Here is an 8,954-nt window from a genome sequence, read left to right as displayed (position 1 = left end):
TCAAAATGGTGTTTTCCCTTGCTGCAGTAAGTTTAACACACTCAGCTCTTGTTGATTATAGTTTTTTTTTTTCCCTTGGAGTCTTTTGGGGTAATAGACCAGCAACAATGTACTGGTCAAACCTGAGAAACATTCCATTAAAAACTGATTAAATTAAGAATGGGTAATAATTTTGCATGTAAGTGCTCTGAAAGTACCAGTCAGTGAACATTATCAATATAAATAAATCAATATCACTTGGAATAAAAGAATCAAGGTGATCAGTATTTGCAAAGATTTTGGTATGTATTTTGGAAAAATCTGAAAAGTCATGAGAAAGAGTAAGGTGAGCACTTACCCCCCAAAGCAAAACTTTCAGATGTAGAGAAAATATCAAGGGAGAAAATAAACCCCCCATCACAAAGTGAAAATATTAACAGTAATTAAAATTGTTTAATAAAAAGAAAGACATACCTTATTCTTGGGTAGGAAGACTTATATTCTTAAAAACCAAATTCTCCCTTAAATTAATTTATTAAAGTTGATGAAATTGCAGTCTAAACTGTAATTTCTTTCAACGAGAAGACACATGAAACAGGAGGCAGAAGAAGAGACACACAGATCCACAGAACAAAAATGGTGCCAGTCACAGATGAGAATACAGCACGTGTGCAAGATGGCATTACAGATAAATGGGCAATTATTGGCAAATAATCGCAAGTAATGGCAAATAACTTGGCAACTTTAAGATTTCAAATCAAAAAAATTTCTCATGATTTAAGAATTTGAATAAAAGAAAGACAAAAGAATAAAAGTTAACATAGGTGAACGGTTTTATGAAATCAGTATAAATATTTTTCCAAAATGTCATGAAACTCATAAGCCATTAAAGCAAACATGGTTATACTTGGACATATAACAATCATACACATTCTTATAACAAAAATAAAGTTTAAAAGTGCATAAAAAATATCTGTAAAGCTTAACAATCCAAACCTTTTTTCCTCAATAATAAATTAGCTCTTCAAAATTAGAAGATTAAACCTCCACCCCCAAAATTGGACATAAAGAGGAAATTAAAGAATACAAATGGCTAATAAACATATGAAAAAATGATCAAACTCAAAAACAAAAGAAATACAATTTAAGACAATAGTTTGGGCTATCACATTTGCAAAAAGTTTAAATATTTATAAAATCCATTATCTGTGTAGTTGTGGGAAAGCTGGCAATCTCATTCATTGCCATTTGAAGATAAAGTTGTTACCACATTTTAAGGAAATCTTGTAATAATTTTAAATGTGCATAATCCCAGTATTTCAACTGCTAAGTAATTTATTATGATATAAGAGACAAATGCAAAATTATTGATAGGGAGGTTCACTGCACAAAAATTTTGTGCTAACAAATATCTATGGATGAGAAAGTCTTATAACATTTAATTATATTTCATCTACAAAACAGTCATGCAGTCATTCAACAAATGACACAGATGTATATTATTGAAATAGAAAAGGGTATTAAAACTGTAAAATGAAAGGCAATTTGCAGAAGAATGTGTACAGTATGGCCCCACTTCCAAAACCCCTCTAAATAGTTTGTGTATATGTGTGTCTGTGTGTGTGCATCTATCCACTTAAAGAATGCACACAACTCTTAAGAGAAGAAAACTCTGGGGGAGAGAACTTGCAGAGAGGAGGGCACATAATTTATATATTAGATATTTAAATATGCTTTGAATTTTTGAAAAAAATTGTGCAGTTTATTTTAATATATCCTATTTAAAATTTTTACCATATGGTAAATGGAAATTATAAATGTATATTTATGGGAGCACTGAGAAATTCCACCATTTTGAGTTTCTTGTATAATAATATTTCCTCTACTGAGGCTCCTGGGATTGAGTCAAGTGGCAGCAAGGGAAACAGTCACCATGCCCAAATTAAAGTCTCATCGATGATATCCCAACATGAGCATTTCTCAGTTAAGCATTTCTTATCTGCAGGAGGTATCCACTGCAACACGGGAAAGAGAGGAATCGCCAAGCATAAAGAAGAGTGTATCATTGTTTTGGTGCAGTTGGTGGTAGAAGTAATGGCACCCTCAATAACAAATCGACCTCATATTGGTGGTCACCACCTGCAAGGATACAGAGGAAAAAATGGCAAAGGTGAGAGACATTTTCTAAGGAGCACACTGAGGACTATGAAATCCTTATATACTCTACGTCTACATGTGCTATGTAGAATCTACTCAGAGGACAAAAAGAAAGCCACATTTTCAGATACTGCATTCACCATGTGGTCAGAAAAATTACTTTAAACCTTCCTAAATCAACATCAGTGCTACTTTTTCTCCTTCACCAAGCTAAAAACTAATAGATATCTTCAATTAACTAAGAATTTTATCTCTTTCTCTCTGTATGGGACCTTAAAATTCTAGGTCACTCATTCATTTGATCAATTATTTCAGACAAAACTATTATTCTTCCTTCCAGTCTAATAGATACTGAAAACCACTAAATCTCATGCACACAACCACTTTCTGTTAACACAATGAATTCAGCCAAGTAGGAGCTTAGTTCATTGGATAAGAAAAGCTAAGGAAATCTTTCATATTCACCATAAGCACACTAACAGAAATATAGAATATCTATGAAGGTATATAAAAAAAGCTGTATCTCTTTTTAAAAAATATTTATTTATTTATTTGAGAAAGAGAGAGAGAGAGAAGAGAGGAAAGGAAGAGGGAGAGGAAGAGAGAGTTTTAAGCAAACTCGGCACTGAGTGTGGATCCCGACACAGGGCCCTGAGATAACAATCTGAGTGGAAACCAAGAGTTGGGTACTTAACAGACTGCACCACCTGAGAAGCTGTATCTCTTAACTCCGATGCATTGTGGCCCTTGAGTCAATTAGAATATAGCCAAAATCATCAATCTTCAATTAGAATATAGCCAAATCATCAATCTTCAGAAAACTAACATATATTTTCCTACTTAAATATGATTGCTCCTAGAAATCAAGGACTATTCTGAAAAAACATTACCTTCAAAGTGTGGTCCTCAGACCACAGTCTCCTTGTCTGAAGAGTCTTGTTTCAGAGATTTACTGGTATCATTCATACCCAAGAGTTCCCAAGAAGTAATCTGAGGGAGAAAAATGAGAAATACCACTTCTAGTGAAAAAGGTTAATCAGCTGGATACTGGGAAGTTATTCTTTGGTACTCTTTCATATTAATTTCATTTGGGAGCTGCTTCTTACTCTCATACAGCTCTGAAACTACAGCTATTTGCACTATAACTCTATACATTTCAATATCAACATATTTTATCAGAACCTTTCTCTCCTGTGCATTTCCAAGACAGCCTGAATTGCTTGAATCCCACTGAAAATCATGCCTCTTTTCCCCCCATCATTTATCATTTTCTGCTTAGTTGGCCAGGTTATTTACAAAATCACTTAAATAATCTACTTATATATCTATATTCAATAAAAGTTCATTGAGAACCTATTCTATGCCTGGCAATCCATAGGCACTTGTATCACAAAAGTGAACTAAAAATATCAGGTCATTGAAAGGGAGTTGGGGTAAATTGGAAGGGGAGGTGAACCATGAGAGACTATGGACTCTGAAAAAAATCTGAGGGGTTTGAAGTGGCGGGTTGGGAGGTTGGGGTACCAGGCGGTGGGTATTATAGAGGGCATGGATTGCATGGAGCACTAGGTGTGGTGAAAAAATAATGAATACTGTTACGCTGAAAAAAAAAATCAGGTCATAAGAAATTAAAAGCCCATTTGATTAGTCAAACATAGAAATAAAGACCTGAGAAGCAACTTAGTAAATGGTCTTATAGAAGTTGATTCTGTTTTAGGAGTGATTGTTGAGGAAGTCCCCTATTTGGTAAGACCTGTCATGACCCACAGATACAACTCCCAGTTTTTGTGCCCACTATTACATGGATCTTGGATGGGTTTTTAATGATATTTAGTTACAACCAAATATCATCAAGCTTAAGAAGAGTAAGATCTATCAACTGCTGTCCCTCTTGGGATTTTTTTTTTTCCCAGTAATCATGCAGTTCCCTGATAATGTAGTCATACCTGCAAGGGTGTCCAAAAGGCCACAGGTAGCAATGGAGAACCACTGACTTAAAAATAATTTGTCATCTCACTCTCTGGAAATGGCATATGCATCCATCATTATCTGGCAGGAAAAAAAAAGAGGAAAAATAACGAATTAAGAAAAAATATGCAGATATAAATATAAATTTATCTATATACACAAAGAGCTGTGTATGTAATCACATTTTGCAATAAAATATTCACAAATTGTGGGTATCATGTTTTACAGATTTCGAAGGGTGGATATTACTAATTCTTTATGTGTCATGGGCACAACCTTCAAATTTGTACTGCTCTCCCTTCCCCTGAGATCCAATAGACCCAAAAATTGGCTGGCTAATAATTATTTTAGCAAAGTAAAATATTCTTATCCTATTAAGACTGCATGTTACAAAACATTTTTACTATTATACATAGATCGCTAAAAATATGGTTTCTCTATTACTATCTGGTGAAGTCCAAGGGACGTTCCCAACAATTCCAATTACAAAAGAAAATTGTTATTTATCAATGTTTTCAAGACCATCTTCAGAAGAAAATACACACATCAATAACATACAAATATTTGGAAAAATTAGACTAAACTAAATTACTCTTTTATAACAACAGTCTAATATTTGCCACAAAACAAAGTTATTTTCTTAAATCTCAAATTTACTGATTACTCAGTGAACTAGAACTATGTCTATCTTAAAGCGATGTCCTAAAATGTCTTTCTGAAGTCATCTGTAGAACATCATATCACAGAGTTAATCAAATATATTTAGATTTTCTTCTTTTAACATGTAAACCATTAAAATATCTTGAAGTACTAAATTTATGTAGAGGTGCAAAATGTTAACCTTTATATTAAAGAAAAACTAATCAAAAAAACCCATAATTGTTACAAAGTGTATTTGTCTTCTGAATATAAACATATTGATACAATACCATTGTCTTCTTTATTTCAGTTCCTGTCTACTGACAAATTTAGAGATATTTATCATTATGTGGTATCTTATAATTCTATTTTCAAATATATTTTCAGAAAAATTATCTTAGTAAAGATTTTAACAACAGATATTTTAAAGAGTTATTTTTATAAGATCCATATATTTAATAATGTATTGGCATATATGAGAGTAGTTCTAGATAATTTATTTCCAACAGAAGTTGGCTCCTGCTGAACAAAACTTTATAAATCTCAGGGGCCAAAATAATGGGATAACATTGTGCATATATAATTCTCTGGTCTCAGAGTAAATTTGATTCTGAAAATTGCTATTAGCAAATAGATAGATGTGGACCTTGGGGTTTTCTCAAAGTCCCAATGAAAGACAAAAGCCTTTCCTTTCAAAGGAACCACACAGATACAGTTCTTCAGAAAATATTTAAGATCTAAGTTAGAATAATATATCCTGGAAGAAAAAGATATTAAATGAATCTAAATGGGAAAAGAACCACTGTCACTGAAAAAACTGCTACTACTGAGGAAATCTTGACCAACTGTAGCAACTGCTCTAGCTTCCATCACATCTGATTCTTACAGTTAAATGGCAGAAATAGATTTTCTTTAGACTTGTATGATAGTGTTTCTCAACATTTAAAAAAATTATTATCACCTTCATGGATATCTTTTTTAGGCATCTCCCCCTAGTTTTCACACCCTTAAACTTTAATACCATAGATACGTTTTATATCACTCATGTATGGTGGCTGTCTGGAGGGCCATGATACACTTAATATTTAAGATTTCTTTTGCTCCCAAGAACTAATTTTCACCTCAGAAATATGACATCAACTCTTTTGAGAGCCAAGGTGTACAGTAAATTGAGGAAAATAACTAAACAGGTTGGGAGTGCATACAGTCTTCCAGCTTGTCATGAAATGTGTTTACAGTAGTTTCTTATTCTTTTCTAATGCTTGTACCCAACAGGACACACTATTGAGGGCTCAGGGATGTTCTCTCAATCACATACCTTACTTTATCCAATGTCATCTGCTTGCCTGAAAAGAACTATGCTTTTATGCTTTGGTCTAAACACAAAAATGCCCCAAATCCTAGAATCCATAGGAATGGAAAATATGGAGGACTCACAATATCATTAATGTATGTATCTAAAGTTGAGATTATGAAAGGTCTCCTAAAATTGATTAAGTTATTGACTAATTAAAACAGACATTGGCTAGAAACATAGATAAATATGAATGGGTTATACAATAGTGTCAAGGAACCTTCTGGAAGTTTCACAGAGATAAGCACTGATATTGATTGGAATCTAATCAGTGGCACATTGTTGAGTCTTAAGTGAAACTATACCTTGGATTCCTCCATATCCATCTCCCCTCAAGAAAACACAAGGTAAATAATATTTCTTTTTTTTAAATTTATTTTTTATTTTCAGCATAACAGTATTCATCATTTTTGCACCACACCCAGTGCTCCATGCAATCCGTGCCCTCTATAATACCCACCACCTGGTACCCCAACCTCCCACCCCCCGCCCCTTCAAAACCCTCAGATTGTTTTTCAGAATCCATAGTCTCTCATGGTTCACCTCTCCTTCCAATTTCCCCCAACTCTCTTCAATAGCATGGAGGACATGGGGAGATAGAGAGGTAAATAATATTTCTGATGGAATCTAGAGGTCATTAGCAATGCCCCTCTTTCATTCCTAACTTTTTTGGTTTCTTGTTCAGTCTAATTAAAGTCTTTTTAGATTTTAGAGTTTCATTAACCTTTGAAGAAATGTAACTTTTGGTCTCATGGGTTTTCTTTACAGTTTTTTGGAGGTTTTATTTGTATTTAATTGACTTTGTTCAAATATTTATTTACTTCTACATACTTGATTTTCTAGTTGAGTCTTTTTCTTGTATCTTAAGATAGGAGTTTAGATTATTTATTTGATATATTTACTCTTTTCTCATAGTCATTTAAAACTATAAATCTTGGGTAATGGGCAAGATGGTGGAAAATTAGGAGATCTTGTTTCAACTGGTCCCCTAAAGTGAGCTGAATGTCTACCAGAACACTCTGAACACCCACAAAATCAGCCTGAGATATAAGATTATACACTTCTGGATCTCTTTGGAGACAGAAGACATCAATGGAGAGGTAAAACACAGTGGAAATGCTTAGACTGATGTGGGAGGATCATCAGAAGGGGAGCGAGCCACCAGAAGTGACCCATTGGAAAGAAATACCCAATAAAAAAGTGCCCTGTGATTGGGGACCAGCATTAACTTGGAGTCTGGTTAAAAGCACTCAAAAAGAGCAAAACATCTTAAGGGGCAACTGGTGGAATCAGGCAGTCATGGGCACAGGCCAAATCTCACATTCCCAGGACAGTCACCGCTGGTGACTACCCATCCAGAGAGTCCAGCGGGGTCCAGCGGGGCCTCTGGTCCATGGTCCCTGAGCCCATGGCTTTCTGCTGCTTGTGCCACAATTCAGGCTGAACACACTCCCGCTCGTACCTGAGAGAACCAGATGTGGGCACCAGCCAGTGTTCTCTAGGACTGAAGACTTCCACAACCAGCCACAGAGTCCAGATGCTCCCAGCCCATGCCTGAGGGAAGCCAGTGCAACCTCAGGTCAGAATCCCTCAGCAGGCAGCCCTCCATGACCTGCATGACCAGTGGGTCTGAGCACACCTGGTATTGCCCTAGACTCCAGACAGCAGTCCCAGCAAAGGCAGCCACCTAGACAGCTCCCTAGACCAATATCTCTCACAGTTTTAGTGGAATGGGGGTGCAGAATAAAGCAGGGGCCTCACGTGACCACTGGGATGTTGACTTGGGGTACACACAGCCTATGGGTGGTTGCACTGTTCAGTGGTTTAGAGAGAGGAAGTCTGTGTGCTGTGGACCACCCAGAGGGGAACAGTTTGAGGCTTTTCTCTGAGGCAGAGGTCTGGGTGCAGAAAGATACTTTCTTTGCTCTGACCCTCCAAAAATCCACAAAAACCACCAAAGAACAAAAACCTCCAGGGAACAAAAGCCTGAAAAACTGGTTTCCACAGAGCCCAACCCCCTGATAACCTGTAGGGCAATTCAACCCAAGCAAGACTGACAGGAGAACAATGCAGCAGCACTCCCTCACCCAGAGAAGCCAAAACACAACAGGGTCCCCATAAAACTGTAAAACCCTAACACCAGGGGAAAACAATATATTAAGCTCACGGTATTCCCCTAAAACAGTCAACAAAACAAAGAGGCAACCCAAGGAATGGGACAAGATATTTGCAAATGACAGTATAGACAAAAGTCTGATATCCAGGATCTATAAAGAACTTCTCAAACTCAACACACACAAAACAGAAAATCATATAAAAAATGGGCGGAAGATATGAACAGACACTTCTCCAATGAAGACATACAAATGGCTAACAGACACATGCAAAAAATGTTCATCATCACTAGCCATCAGGGAGATTCAAATTAAAACCACAATGAGATACCACATTATACCAGTTAGAATGGCCAAAATTAACAAGACAGATAACAACATGTGTTGGAGAGGATGTGGAGAAAGGGGAACCATCTTACACTGTTGGTGGGAATGCAAGTTGGTGCAGCCACTTTGAAGAACAGTGTGGAGATTCCTCAAGTAATTAAAAATAGAGCTTCCCTATGACCCTGCAATTGCACTCCTGGGTATTTACCCCAAAGATACAGATGTCGTGAAAAGAAGAGCCATCTGTACCCCAATGTTTATAGCAGCAATGGCCATGGTAGCCAAACTGTGGAAAGAACCAAGATGCCCTTCAACAGACGAATGGATAAGGAAGATGTGGTCCATGTACACTATGGAGTATTATGCCTCCATCAGAAAGGATGAATGCCCAACTTTTGTGGAAGAGATTATGTTGA

At 36.2% G+C, this 8,954-nt stretch overlaps 1 long non-coding RNA gene across 3 annotated transcripts in view; it reads right to left on the bottom strand.

Moving 5' to 3' along the window:
- Positions 1–794: 794 nt before the first annotated feature.
- The window catches only part of LOC116583975, a 62,397-nt gene continuing 54,237 nt past the window's right edge, over positions 795–8,954 (bottom strand). For all 3 annotated transcript variants that reach the window (XR_004282994.1, XR_004282995.1, XR_004282998.1), the window contains 3 exons: positions 4,083–4,185; positions 3,027–3,126; positions 795–2,118 (listed from right to left, as the gene is read on the bottom strand). This is a non-coding gene — a long non-coding RNA (uncharacterized LOC116583975). The remainder of the gene's footprint in view (positions 2,119–3,026; positions 3,127–4,082; positions 4,186–8,954) is intronic.

This window comes from Mustela erminea, unplaced genomic scaffold (genome assembly GCF_009829155.1).
Source record: "Mustela erminea isolate mMusErm1 unplaced genomic scaffold, mMusErm1.Pri scaffold_40_arrow_ctg1, whole genome shotgun sequence".
Classification (NCBI taxonomy): domain Eukaryota; kingdom Metazoa; phylum Chordata; class Mammalia; order Carnivora; family Mustelidae; genus Mustela; species Mustela erminea.
The sequence above is the reverse complement of the archived record's forward strand: the minus strand, read 5'-3'. Positions and strand labels throughout refer to the sequence as shown.